We start from the raw sequence: 15,184 nt of genomic DNA on the forward strand, positions 1-15,184 counted from the left end.
CTTTTAAGTTTCATTAGGTCCAATTTGTTTATTTTTGTTTTTATTTCCATTACTCTAGAAGGTTGGTCAGAAAAGATGTTGCTGTGATTGATGTCAAAGAGTGTTCTCTCTGTTTTCCTCTTAAGAGTTTTATAGTATGTGGCCTTACATTTAGGTCTTTAATCCATTTTGAGTTTATTTTTGTTTATGTTGTTAGGGAGTTTTCTAATTTCATTCTTCTACATGTAGCTGTCCAGTTTTCCCAGTACCACTTATTGAAGGTACTGTCACCATTGTATATTCTTGCCTCTGTTGTAGATTAATTGGCCATATGTACATGGGTTTATTTTGGGGCTCTCTATTCTGTTTCATAGATGTATATGTCTGCTTTGGGGCAAGTACCACACTGTTCTGATGCCTGTGACTTTGTAGTATAGTCTGAAGTCAGGGAGCCTGATTCCTCCAGCTCTGTTTTTTTTCTGTCAAGATTGCTTTGGCTACTTGGGGTCTTTTGTGTTTCTATATAGATTTTAAGATTTTTTTTTGTTCTAGTTCTGTGAAAAATGCCATTGGTAATTTGATAAGAATTGCATTGAATCTGTAGATTGCTTTGGGTAGTATAGTCATTTTCACAGTATTGATTCTTCAAATCCAAGAACATGGTATATCTCTCCATCTGTTTGTGTCGTCTTAGATTTCTCTCATCAGTGTTTTGTAGTTTTCTGAATACAGGTCTTTTACCTCCTTGGGTAGGTTTATTCCTAGGTATTTTATTCTTTTTTTGTTGCACTGGTGAATGGTATTGTTTCCTTAATTTCTCTTTCTGGTCTTTAGTTATTCATGTATAGGAGTGCAAGAGATTTCTGTGCATTAATTTTGTATCCTGCAACTTTACCAAATTCATTGATTAGCTCTAGTAGTTTTCTGGTGGCATCTTTAGGATTTTCTACATATAGTGTCATCTCATCTGCAAACAATTTTACTTCTTCTTTTCCAATTTTATATTCCTTTTGTTTCTTTTTCTTTTCTGATTTCTGTGGCTAGGACTTCCAAAACTGTATTGAATAGTAGTTATGAGAGTGGACCTCCTTGTCTTGTTCCTGATCTTCGAGGAAATGCTTTCAGTTTTTCAACATTGAGAATGATGTTAGCTGTGTGTCATACATGGCCTTTATTATGTTGAGGTAGGTTCCATCTGTGCCCACTTTCTGGAGAGTTTTTATCATAAATGGGTGTGGAATTTTGTTAAAAGGTTTTTCTGCATCTATTCAAATGATCATATGGTTTTCATTCAATTTGTTAATATGGTGTATCACATTGGTTGATTTGCGTATATTGAAGAATCCTTGCATCTCTGGGGTAAATCCCACTTGATTGTGGTGTATGATTCTTTTAATGTGTTGTTGGATTCTGTTTGCTAGTAGTTTGTTGAGGATTTTTGTGTCTATATTCATCAGTAATATTGGTCTGTAATTTTCTTTTTTCAGGATATCTTTGTTTTGGGTATCGGTGACGGTGACCTCACAGAATGAGCTTGGAAGAGTTCCTTCCTCTTCAGTTTTTTGGAAGAGTTTGAGGATGGATGTTAGCTCTTCTCTAAGTGTTTGGTAGAATTCACCTGTGAAGACATCTGGTCCTGGACTTTTGTTCTGGAAGATTTTTAATCACAGTATCAATTTCATTACTTGTGATTGGTCTGTTCATATTCTTTGTTTCTTCCTGGTTCAGTCTTAGAAGGTTATACCTTTTTAAGAATTGGTCCATTTCTTCCAGGTTGTCCATTTTATTGGCCGATAGTTGCTTATAGTAGTCTCTTATGATCCTTTGTATTTCTGCAGTGTTCTTTGTAACTTTTCCTTTTTCATTTCTAATTTTATTGATTTGAGTCCTCTCCCTCTTTTTCTTGATGAGCCTGGCTAAAGGTTCATCAATTTTGTTTATCTTCTCAAAGAACCAGCTTTTAGTTTTATTGATCTTTGCTATTGTTTCTGTTTCATTAATTTCTGCTTTTATCTTTATGATTGATTTCTTTCTACTAACTGGGTTTTTTTTGTTCATCTTTCTCTAGTTCCTTTAGCTGTTTAGATTGTTTATTTGAGATTTTTCTTGTTTCTTCAGGTAGGATTGTATTGCTGTAAACTTCCTCCTTAGAACTGCTTTTGCTGCATCCGATATGTTTTGGATCATCGTGTTTTCATTGTTATTTGTCTCTAGGTATTTTTTGATTTTCTCTTTGATTTTTTTACTGATCTCTTGGTTATTTAGTAGTGTAGTGTTTAGCCTTCATGTGTTATATATTTTTTACAGTTCTTTTCCCCTGTAATTGATTTCTAATCTCATAGAGTTGTGGTTGGAAAAGATGCTTGATATGATTTCAGTTTTCTTAAATTTACCAGGGCTTGATTTGTTACCCAAGATGTGATCTCTCCTGGAGAATGTTCCATATGCACTTGAGAAGAAAGTGTATCCTTCTGCTTTCAGGTGGAATGTTCTATAAATATCAATTAAATCTATCCGGTCTATTGTGCCATTTAAAGCTTGTGTTTCCTTGTTTATTTTCTGTCTGGATGATCTGTCCATTGGTGTAAGTGGGGTGTTAAAGTTCCCCACTATTGTGTTACTATCGATTTTCCCTTTTGTGGCTGTTAGCATTTGCCTTATGTATTTAGGTGCTCTTATGTTGGGTGCATAAATATTTACAGTTGTATGTTTCCTTGGATTGATCCCTTGATCATTATGTAGTGTCCTTCCTTATCTCTTGTAACAGTCTTTATTTTAAAGTCTATTTTATCTGATATCAGTATTGTTACTCCAGCTTTCTTTTGATTCCCATTTGTATGGAACATCTTTTCCCATCCCCTCACTTTCAGTCTGTATGTGTCCCTAGGTTTGAAGTGGGTCTTTTGTAGACAGCATATATACAGGTTTTGTTTTTGTATCCATTCAGCCAGTCTGTCTTTTGGTTGGAGCATTTAACCTGTTCACATTTAGGGTAATTATTGATATGTATGTTCCTATTACCCTTTTCTTAATTGTTTTGGGTTTGTTTTTGTAGGTCTTTTTCTTCTTTTGTGTTTCCTGCTTAGGGAAGTTCCTTTAGCATTTTCTGTAGAGCTGGTTTGGTGATGCTGAATTCTCTTAGCCTTTGCTTATCTGTAAAACTTGATTTCTCCGTGGAATCTGAATGAGATCCTTGCTGGGTAGAGTAATCTTGGTTGTAGGTGTTTCCCTTTCATCACTTTAAATAAATCCTGCCACACCCTTCTGGCCTGCAGTTTCTGCTGAAAGATCATCTGGTAATCTTATGGGGATTCCCTTGTATGTTATTTGTTGCTTTTCCCTTGTTGCTTTTAATAGTTTTTCTTTGTATTTAATTTTTGATAGTTTGATTAATATGTGTTTTGGCGTGTTTCTTCTTTGGTTTATCCTGTATGGGACTCTGCACTTCCTGGACTTGATTGGCTATTTCCTTTCCCATGTTTAGGGAAGTTTTCGCCTATAATCTCTTCAAATATTTTCTCAGACTCTTCCTCTTTCTCTTCTTCTCCTGGGACACCTGTAATTCAAACGTTGTCTCAGAGATTTCTGAGAGTGTCCTCAATTCTTTTCATTCTTTTTTCTTTATTCTGCTCCATGGCAGTTATTTCCATCATTCTATCTTCCAGCTCACTTATCCGTTGTTCTGCCTCAGTTATTCTGCTGTTGATTCCTACTAGAGGTTTTTTTTTTTTTCCCCGGTATGTGGGCCTCTCACTGTTGTGGCCTCTCCCGTTGCGGAGCACAGGCTCCAGATGTGCAGGCTCAGTGGCCATGGCTCACGAGCCCAGCCGCTCCGCGGCATGTGGGATCTTCCCGGACTGGGGCACGAACCCGTGTCCCCTGCATCGGTAGGCGGACTCTCAACCACTGCGCCACCAGGGAAGCCCCCTACTAGAGTATTTTTAATTTCACTTGTTGTGTTGCTCATCACTGTTGGTTTGTTCTTTAGTTCTTCTGTGTCCTTGTTAAACATTACTTGTGTTTTATTCTATTTCTGAGATTTTATTATTTTTTTATATAAATTTATTTGTTAGTTTTGGCTGTCGGGTCTTTGTGGCTGTGCGTGGGCTTTCTCTGGTTTCAGTGAGTGGGGGCTACTCTTCGTTGTGCGCAGGCTTCTCACTGTGGTGGCTTCTCTTGCAGAGCATGGACTCTAGAGCACGTGGACTTCAGTAGATGCAGCGTGTGGGCTCAGTAGTTGTGGCTCGTGGGCTCTAGAGCACAGGTTCAGTAGTTGTGGCACACGGGCTCAGTTGCTCTGCGATATGTGGGATCCTCCGGGACCAGGGCTTGAACCCATGTCCCCTGCATTGACAGGCGGACTCCCAACCACTTGTGCCACCAGGGAAGCCCTATTGCTGAGATTTTAGATCATCTTTACTATTATTACTCTGAATTCTTTTTCAGGTAGACTGCCTATATTCTCTTCATTTGTTTGGTCTTGTGGGTTTTTACCTTGCTCCTTCATCTGCAGCATATTCCTCTGTCTTCTCATTTTGTTTAATTTACTGTGTTTGGGGTCTCCTATCCGCAGGCTGCAGGGTCGTAGTTCCTCTTACTTCTGGTGTCTGCCCGCAGTGGGTGAGGTTGGTCCAATGGCTTGTGTAGGCTCCCTGGTGGGAGGACTGGTGCCTCCTTTCTGGTGGGTGCTGCTGGATCTTGTCCCTCTGATGGGCAGGGCCACGCCTGGTGGCTCTTTTTGTGGTGTTTTTGAGCTTAGTATGACTTTAGGCAGCCTTTCTTCTAATGGGTGGGGTTGTGTTTCTGTCTTCCTAGTTATTTGGCATGAGGCCTCCAGCACTGGAGCTTGCTTGCCGTTGGGTGGAGCCAGGTCTTGGTGTTGAGATGGAGTCCTGTGGAAGAGCTCTTGCCAATTAATATTCCCTGAGGCTGAGAGTTCTCTGGTTGTCCAGCGTCCTGGACTAGGCTCTCCCACCTCAGAGGCTCAGGCCCGACCCCTGTTCAGAGCACCAAGAGTCTGCAACTGCACGGTGTGGAAGAAAAGGAAAAAAAAAAAAAGAAAGAAAACAGACACACACAAAGAAACACACAAACGAAAACAAACAAAAAAGAAAACGAACAAACAAAACCCCAAGACAAAAAAACAAACCGCACAAGAGAAAGAGATAACAAAAAAGAAGAGAGCAACCAAACGAACGAACCCCCAAATGAAAACAAACACTAAAAACTAAACTACCAAAACTAAAAGCAAATCAAAAGCAGAACTCGAACTCTCGGTAGGTCTCTGCACCTGCTGTGGGCACTGTGGGGCCAGCTTATGCTCTGACCTGACCCAACTCCTACGAGTACTTGCCCCAAAGTCCACAGCCTCAATTGTGGGAACACTCGTTGTCTATTCAGATATTGCACAGATGGAGGGTTTACCAAGCCGATTGAGGGATTTAATCTGCTGTTCCTGTGGCTGCATGGAGAAATTTCCCTTTCTCTTCTTTGGTCACACTGCCCCAAGAGTTCAGCTTCGGTTTTGGCTCTGCCTCTGCATTTTGGCCACCTTCAGGAGTCTCTTCCCCACCCAGGCAAGGGGGAGCGAAAGCAGTGGCTGATGAGGGCTCACTTGCTCACCCAGGCCAGGGAGCGGGAAGGATACAGCATTCACAATTGGGATGTGCGGGGAGTACCTTTGGCAGCAGAGACCAGTGGGAATTTTCAACAGCCTGAGGTGTGCTGTTCGCTTTCCCCAGGAAGTTGGTCCCAGATCGCTGGACTGTTGGCAGTGGCGGGCTGCACTGGCTCCCGGGAAGGTGTGGGCAGTGACCTGGGCTTGCTCACGGGACCTGCGGTGGCAGCAGTAGCCGTCACGCCCACCTCTGGGATCCAAGATAGCAGGCCCAGCTCTCACCAGGCCCTAGAGCTTGTGTAGGCTGTGCCGTGCTGTCTGTGAGTGCGTGGAGAAAGAAGCTCCTAGGGCGGCTGTGCCCCTCTCCTCGTGCACCCTGCAACAATGGTCCCTTGTCTATCCGGCAGGCCCAGGTTACTTTCCGGACTCCATCAGGCTGTCTTCTCACAGCTAACCCCCAATCCTCTCTCCCTGGGGTCTGACCTCTGAAGCCCGAGCCCCAGCACCCAGCCCCCACTCGCCCCGGCAGGCAGGCAAGCATCTCAGGCTGGGGAGTGCTGGTTGACACTGATCCTCTGTGCGGGATTCTCTCTGCTTTGCTCTCCGCACCCCTGTTGCTGTGTTCTCCTCTGAGGCTCCAAAGCTCCCCCTTGTCTCTGCCAGTGAGGGGGCTTCCTAGTGTGCAGAAACATTTCCTCCTTCACAGTGCCCTCGCAGAGGCGTGAGTCCTGTCCTGTTGCCTTTGTCTCTTTTTTTTTTTTTTCCTTTTGCCTTACCCAGTTACATGGAGATTTTTTTTGCCTTTTTTGGAAGTCTGAGGTCTTCTGCCAGTGTTCTGTAGGAGGAGTTGTTCCACATGTAGATGTGTTTTTGATGTATCTGTGGAGAGGAAGGTGATCTCCACATCTTGTTCCTCTGCCATTTTCTGAGACTTCTCTATCAATGTTCTTTGTCTTTTCAAAGAACCAGGTTTTAGTTTCATAGATCTTTTCTTTTTTTTTCTTTTTTGGTCTCTATTTCATTTATTTCTGCTCTGATCTTTATATCTCTCTTTGGGGTTTTGTTCTTTTTCTAGTTCCTTTAGGCAGAAAGTTAGGTTATTTATTTGAGGTTGTTTGAGATTGTTCTTGAATCCTAAGTTTAGCTTGTTTTGCTATAAACTTCCCTCTTAGAACTGTTTTTACTGTGTCCCATAGGTTTTGGGTCATACTGTTTTCATTTTCATTTGTCTCTAGGGTTTTTTTTTTTAATTTCCTCTTTGATTTCTTCAGTGATCCACTGGTTGTGTAGTAGCATATTCTTTAGCTTCCACATCTTTGTGTTTTTTTTGCAGCTTTTTTGGTTTTTGGTTTTGTGGGTTTTTTTTTTTTTTTTAGTTGATTTCTAGCTTCATAGCATTGTGGTTGGAAAAGATGCTTGATATGATTCCAGTTTTCTTACATTTACCGAGGATTGCTTTGTGATCCAGCACGTGGTCTGTCTTGTAGAATGCCCCATGTGCACTTGAAAAGAATGTGTATTCTGCTGCTTTCAGGTGGAATGCTCTATAAATATCAATTAAGTCCATCTGCTCTAATGTGTCAGTTAAGGCCTGTGTTTCCTGATGGATTTTCTGTCTGGATGATCTGCCCATCAATATAAGTGGGTGTTAAAGTCCCCCACTATTATTGTGTTGCTGTCCATTTCTCCTTTTATGTCTGTTAACATTTGCCTTATATATTGAGGTGCTCCTTAGTTGGGGTGGATATATATTTGGAATTATGTCTTTTTGGATTGATCCTGTGATCATTTTCTTGTGGCCTTGTCTCTTTTAACAGTCTTTTTTCTTTTTCAGGTCTGTTTTGTCTGATATAAGTGTTGCTTCTCAAGCTTCTTTTTTATTTCCGGTTGCACGGAATACTTTTTACCATCCCTTCACTTTCAGTCTGTATATGTCTCTGCATCTGAAGTGAGTCTCTTGCAGGCAGCATATGTACAGGTCCTATGTTTGTATCCATTCATCCAGTCTGTACCTTTTGGTTGCAGCATTTAGTTCATTTACATTTAAGATAATTATTGATATGTATGTTTCTATTGCCATTTCGTTGATTGTTTTGGATTTGTTTTTGTAGGTCTTTTTGTCCCCCTTTCTTCTTTTGTTCTCTTTTCTTCTGGTTTGATGAGTATCATTAGTGTTATGGTTGGATTTCTTTTTCTTTTTTATATGTATTAGAGATTTTTTTTTAAATTAATTTATTTATTTTTGGCTGCGTTGTGTCTTCGTTGCTGTGCGAGGGCTTTCTCTAGCTGCGGCGAGCGGGGGCCACTCTTCATCGCGGTGCGCGGGCCTCTCACTGTCGTGGCCTCTCTTGTTGCAGAGCACAAGCTCCGGATGCGCAGGCTCAGTAGTTGTGGCTTACGGGCCTAGTTGCTCCGTGGCATGGGGGATCCTCCCAGACCAGGGCTCAAACCCGTGTCCCCTGCATTAGCAGGCAGATTTTCAGCCACTGCGCCATCAGGGAAGCCCCCTGTATTAGAGATTTTTGTTTCTCAGTTACCATGAGGTTTTTGTATACTAGTACGTATGTTTATGTGCTTGTTTGAAGTTGCTAATCTCAAATGCGTTTTAGATACTCTGCATTTGTACTCTCCTCTCTGCATGATTACTGTTTTTGATATTATATTTTACATCCAGTTGTTATGTATATCCCTTAACTGCTCATTGTGGATACAGATGGTTTTACTACTTTTGTTTTTTAACCTACCTACTAGCTTTGTGTGTGGATGATTTTCTGCCTTTATTATATGTTTGCCTTTACCAGTGAGCTTTTCCATTTTGTGATTTTCTTGTTTGTAGTCAAGAAAGTCTTGTTGTGGTCTTTTCCCACTAGAGAAGTTCTTTTAGCATTTGTTGTAAATTTGGTTTGGTGGTGTTGAATTCTTTTAGCTTTTTCTTGTCTATGAATCTTTTGATTTCTCCATCAATCTGAAGGAGAACTTTGCTGGTTTGACTACTCTTGGTTTCAGGTTTTTCTCTTTCATCACTTTAAGTATATTGTGCCAGTGCCTTCTGGCTTGCAGAGTTTCTGATGAAAAATCATGTGATAGTCTTATGGCAGTTCTCTTGTGTGTTTTTTATTGCTTTCCCTTGTTGCTTGTACTTTTCTGTCTTTAATTTTTGTTGTTTTAATCAGAATGTCTCTTGGTGTTTCCTTTCCCAGGTTAGAGAAGTTTTCAGCTATTATCTCTTCAAATATTTTCTCAGGCCCTTTCTCTCTTCTCCTTCTGGGAACCCTGTATTGCGAATATTAGCATACTTGCTCTTGTCCCAGAGGTCTCTGAAACTGATCTCATTTCTTTTTATTCTTTTCTTTTTTTCCCTTTGGTGGCAGTGATTTCCCCTACTCTGTTTTCCAGCTCACTGGGCCATTATTCTGCCTCATTTCGTCTATTATTAATTCCTCATATTTTTCATTTCATTTATTGTATTCTTCAATTCTGTTTCATTGTTATTTAGAATTTCTAAGTCTTTGTTAAAAACTTCTCATTTCTCACACTGTGCATCCATTCTCCTACCAAATTCTTTGATTATCTTTACGATTATTACTCTGAACTCTTTCTTGAATAGTTTGCCTGTCCCCACGACACTTGGTTTTTCTTCTGGGCTTCTGTTTTGTTCCTTTATCTGAAACATATTCCTCTGTCGCCTCATTTTGTCTAAATTGCCATTTCTATTTTATGTATGTTACATACATTTCTCAACCTTGGAGAAGTGGCCCTCTGTAGGAGACGTCCTATGCATTCAGGCAGTGCACTCCCCTTTCGTCACCTATGGACCAGGGGCTATCTGGTCCTCAGGTAGTATGTGGCCTGCGTTTGCAGATTTGGTCTATAGGCTGCAGAGACTATAGTTTTCTTGCTTCTAGTGTCTTTACCCTGGTGAGTGAAGCTGATCTAGAGGCTTGTGCAGACTTCCTTGTGGGAGGGGCAGGTGCCTGCTCTCTGGTGGGTGGTGCTGGGTCTTTGCCTCTGGTGGATAGGGCCCACTGGTGTCTAGGGGCATGGGAAGTAGCTGGGGGCTCAGGAAGTCTTTAGACAGCCTGTCTGCTAATGGGTGGGACTGTGCCCCTGCCCAGTGTGGTGTTTGGTCTGAGGCGGGGAGTCACAGCACTGGAGCCTGCAGGGTTTTGGATGGGGCCAGGTCTTGGTGCCAAGACGTCAGCCTCCAGGAGAGCTCATGCAGATGAATGTTGCCTGATATGTCCACCACCAGTGTCTATGTCTCCTGACCATGCTACAGTTGCCTCCTGCCTCCCCGGAGATCCTCTAAGACCAGCAGGTGGCTCTGGTCCATGCTCCTATGATATTACTGCTTTTGCCCTTTGTCCCAGTGCATGTGAGATTCTTTTGTGCGCCCTTTAAGAGTGAAGTCTCAATTTCCCCCAGTCCTGTGGAGCTGCAGTCAAGTCCCGCTGGCCTTCTAAGCCAAATGCTCTGAGGACTCTGCTTCCTGGGGCTGGACTCCTGGGCTGAGCTGCTGCCTTACATGGAGCTCAGAACTCTCACTCCTGTGGGAGAACCTCTGTAATACAATTATTCTCCTGTTTGTGGGCTGCCCACCCAGGGGGCATGCGATTTGATTATATGGCCAATCTGCCCGTCCTTCTGTCCAGTTGTGGTTCCTTCATTAGCTGTTGAAGATCTTTTCTGGTAGGTTCTAGTTCAGTGGTTGCTCTTCAGTCAGTTGTGATTTTGGTGTGCTTGTGAAAGGAGGGGAACTTAGAGTCCTTCTCTGCCATCTTAGCCGCTATCCCTCAAGAGTTTTTTTTTGGAAGTCTTCTGTTCTATTCCAGCAGTCTGTCTGTATGCCAGTACCACACTGTTTTGATTAGTGTATCTGTGGAATAAGTTTTGAAATAAAGAAGTGTGATACAACAAGTTTGTTCTTTTCAAGGTTGTTTTTGCTCTTTGTTTTTTCCTGAGACTCCATATGAATCACAGGATGGATTTATCTGTTTCTTCAGGAAAACACTACTGGGATTTCACTAGGGAATGATTTGAATATAATGATCACTTTGGGTGGTATTGACATCATAACAATATTGACTTCCAATCCGTGAATTTGGGATGTCTTTGCATTTATTTTTGTCTTTTCTAAAATTTTCAGCAGTCTTTAGTTTGCAATATACATATCTTTACCTTCTTATATAATGTTGCATCTAACTTTTTTTTTTTTGATTTTCTTGTAACTGGAATCTTTTTCTCATTTTCTTTTTTGGTTGTTCATTTTTAATGTTTATGAACCCAACTGAATTTTGCATGTTGATTTTATATCTTGTCATTTTTTTAGAGCTCTAAAAATTTTAGCAGGTTTTTTCTGCAGAATATTCACGGTTTTCTACATATTAGATCATGTCAGTTCTGTAGAGACGATTTCACTCCCTTTTGCTATTGGGATATCTGTTACCCAATTTTCTGCCTCTCTGTTCTTCCTGGGACTTCCAGTAATAGGCTTTTAGAAATATTGAGAGCAGGTATCCTTGTCTTGTTCCTGATCTTAAAGGAAGAGCTTTCATTCTTTCCCCATTGAGTATGGTGATAGCTTTGTGTAACTGCTGCATTGCAGGATATTTTTCAGCATAGTCTTCTCCCTTTTCCTAATAAAGAACATACATCACACATGATGTTGAATCCAAATTCATATGCCCGTTCCTCATTGGAGTTAGAAGCAGAGAAATGTGTATTAGTTGAGGAGGTGCCAACCAGAAACTTGGGAGACCTGGCCTTGCCTCAAATCCATCTTCCTGGCTGGCCAGGGTGTGAGAGTTTTAAAGGGTAAGGGAGAGAGGGGAGGGGAGTGTCTGTAATCCCAGCTTTCCTGTAAGATCTCAGCTGCAGACTTTTGAGAATCAAGTTGTGGCTTCCTTTCTGATTATTCTGTATGTTTCTGCAAAACAGTTCCTAAATCAGAGTCTTGTGATCCCTTAACTTCCTTCTAGGAGACAGGAAAAGCAATAGTTCAGGCATTTTATTATTTACTTAGAGCCAAGTGTGGCTGGTTAAGAATTTCAATTCTCAGTGGACCTTCTGGTGTCATCAATTTTTAAGTCCTCTTGGGGTAACTGGTTGAAGCCACAGTTTGGGTTCATAAATCAAGGTACCAATTTAAGCTACCAATCATGGAAGTGATTAAATTGGACTTGCTTTTCCTTTGTTTCTGTATTCTCTCAATCCCCTAATTAGTAACTGCTTGAATCTGACTTTCTGAACTCAGGAATGGTCTAGGAGACTAAAGCCTTTTTTTTTTTTTTTTTTTTTTTTTTTTTTGTGGTATGTGGGCCTCTCACTGCTGTGGCCTCTCCCGCTGCGGAGCACAGGCTCCAGACGCTCACGCTCAGCGGCCATGGCTCACAGGCTCAGCCGCTCCGCGGCATGTGGGATCCTCTCGGACCGGGGCACGAACCCGTATCCCCTGCATCGGCAGGCGGACTCTCAACCACTGCGCCACCAGGGAAGCCCAAGCCTTTTTTTTTTACAAACAGGAAATGGGAGACTCGGAAAGGCTTTTGTAACCAGGAAGGCCCTGCAGTTTCCTGTTCAGTTTCAGTCCCCCTTTTTCTTTGGTACTCCTCAATCTTGAGATGAACATGTGTGGAAGAAGAAACAGTATAAAATTTTTGATAGGTTAATCAGACTTAGCAGGAAAATTCAGATTTAAGGCAACTTAACTTTTGAAAATTATGGTCCCCTACTCTACTGGAGGGTTGATTCAGTTTCTTTGTAACTGCACGTATGTACAGAAGAAACTCATTTGTCTTTAGATGGCTTTTTCCTGGTTTTTCCTTCTGATTTCTGCTAATAAAATTCATGTTCTTTATGATATGACTTTATCTGCATTATATCTTATATGGTTTTCATTTGCATTTTTTCCAACAACATTGTGTCTCACCCTAGTCAATAAAAATATGCAAAGTGCTCACTTTTTGTTTCTAGTATTTTGGAGCCATTAAACCAGATAATTAAGGATACCGCATAGGTAGGGATTGCTCTGTTACTGGCCATTAGATAACTGGAGGATATTTTATGTCTTAAATTGTAAGTGTCATTTACAGATGATGGTCTTTTAGCATGTATTATGCAATACAACTGACACATACTACTTGTTAATGTAAAATGCCTTTTTTGGGCGGGTACATAGTTCTATAGCAAAAATTTAGAAAAATATATTGTTTCTTAAAAATTGTTTTATCAAATTCTTCATTTTCTGTGTTATATTTGTTTTACATTTCTAAACAGCCAATTTTATTATTAATTGGATAAGTTTTGTTTTGGATTATTTCCTGGTACAATACATTGTCTATTTTTAAAAATTAATTTATGTACAGTAAGTATGCAGAATACATCAATAGTATATTTTTCTCCTCAATTATGAGACAGCAGTATGTTTACTGTTGGTTGGTATGTTCTTAGAGATGATAGTAGAAGAATACTCTTTGAGAGCCAACATAAGTTTGTCCAGTGTGAGTGTTTTTGTCATATGGTGTTTAAAACTAGGCTACCTTAAAGTATATTTGGATTTATGTTGTCACGCTTTCTTAAGTAAAGAATTCTATTCCTTTAGTGTTTCCAAAAATTTAAGGTCATGGTTGGGGCATTTCATACCTATCTTTGGTATATCTTTGAATTATTGTGAATGGGATACCTATGGTTCTTTATATCTTGTAGATATCTCCCCTATACATGTGATCAAGCAATTACAGCCTAAAGTGAACAGTGATAAAGGAGAAGTATTCCAAACACCGATGTTGGGAAGACCTAAAAGCTGTAAAATCAAACATTTTCACCTCTGGGAAATTCAGAAAAATATGTATGACTTTTGAGTGTCAGTGGAGAGACGATGAAAGAAATTACAAAGGAATGCCTGTAATCTGCAACAAAAATCTCACTGATGGAAGAGATCGACATGGTAGAGGGGGTGCAGGAATGAAGCCCTGTGGAAATAGGCTTGGATTAAACTTCCAGGATAAACTGCAGATATTTCGGACTGATGGGATAATTTCTGAATGTGATGTAGTTGAGAGGTCTATCAACAATCGTTTCTCATTTTCACCACTTCAAAGAATTCCTCCTAGTGTCCAAGTCAATGTTTCTAATATATATGGGAATGATTTTGTGCATCCTTCAGTGATGACGCAAAACCTTAAAGCACACAGGGAAAGACCTTGCAAATGCAATGGGTGTAGGAAAGCCTTTCTTAAGGGCTCACACCTCATTAAACATCAGACCATCCACACAGGAGAGAGATTACATAAATGTGACATATGTGACAAATTCTTTGGTCGAAGTTCACAGCTTGCATGTCATCATAAAATTCATCCTGGAGAGAAATGTTACAAATGTAAGGCGTGTGGCAAAACCTTTAAAAATGGCTCCACCCTTGCCAGGCATCAGATCATCCACCCAGGAGCAAACTTACATAAATGTGATGTATGTGGTAAAATCTTTGGTCAGAATTCATACCTTGTACGTCATCAGAATATTCATGCTGGAAAGAGAAGTTACCAGTGTAATGAGTGTGGTAAAACCTTTACTGACAGCTCAAACCTCAGTAGACATCAGAAAATTCATACAGGAAAGAAAGTATATAAATGTGATACGTGTGGCAAAGTCTTTAGCCGAAATGCACACCTTGCGGGTCATCGGAGGATTCATACTGGAGAGAAACCTTATAAGTGTAATGAGTGTGGGAAGCTCTTGAGTCAGCATTCACATTTCATAAGTCATAAGAGATTTCATACTGGAGAGAAACCTTAGAAATGCAGTGAGTGTGGCAAGGCCTTTAGTGAGAAGGCAGTCCTTTTAAGTCATAAGAGAATTCATACTGGTGAGAAACCTTACAAATGTGATGAGTGTGGAAAGGTCTTTAGTCAAAAATCACATCTTCGACTTCATTGGAGAGTTCATACTGGAGAGAAACCTTTCAAATGTAATGAGTGTGGCAAGGTCTTCAGTCGAAATTCACACCTTACAAGTCATCGGAGAGTACATATAGAGAAACCTTTCAAATGTTTTGAGTGTGGGAAAGCCTTTACTCAGGTCTCAACCCTCGCTACACATCAGAAAACCCATACCTGAGAGAAACTATGTTAGTGTGATATATGTTGGAAGGTCTTCAAAATTCACACCTAACCGTTGTTCAGAGAATTCATACTATGGAGAAATCATACAAATATCAGTGTGGCAAAGCTTTTGTGCATTGAGCCTCACTTACCATCAGAGAATTCATACTAGAGAGAAACCTTACAAATGTAGTGAGTGTGGCAAAGTCTTCAGTGTGCTTTCAAGCCAAACTTACCATCAGAGGGTCCATACAGGTTAGAGCACTTAAAAATATATAGTGAAGGGGACTTCCTTGGTGGTCCAGTGGTAAAGAATCTGCCTTACAGTGTAGGGGACATGGGTTTGATCCCTGGTCAGAGAATTAAGATCCCATGTGCTGCGGGGCTACTAAGCCTGCGTGCCACAACTACTGAGCTTGCGTGTCTCAACTAGAGCCCACATGCTGCAAACTACAGAGCCCGTGCACTCTGGAACCCACGCACCACAACT

The 15,184-nt window shown here is 40.8% G+C and overlaps 1 pseudogene; it reads left to right on the forward strand.

Annotated features, from left to right (window-relative positions):
• Window positions 1-14,954, forward strand: part of LOC136140961 (zinc finger protein 160-like) — a 73,698-nt pseudogene extending 58,744 nt beyond the window's left edge.
• The last annotated feature ends 230 nt before the right edge of the window (window positions 14,955-15,184 follow it).

The sequence above is a fragment of the Phocoena phocoena genome, chromosome 20 (genome assembly GCF_963924675.1).
Source record: "Phocoena phocoena chromosome 20, mPhoPho1.1, whole genome shotgun sequence".
Classification (NCBI taxonomy): domain Eukaryota; kingdom Metazoa; phylum Chordata; class Mammalia; order Artiodactyla; family Phocoenidae; genus Phocoena; species Phocoena phocoena.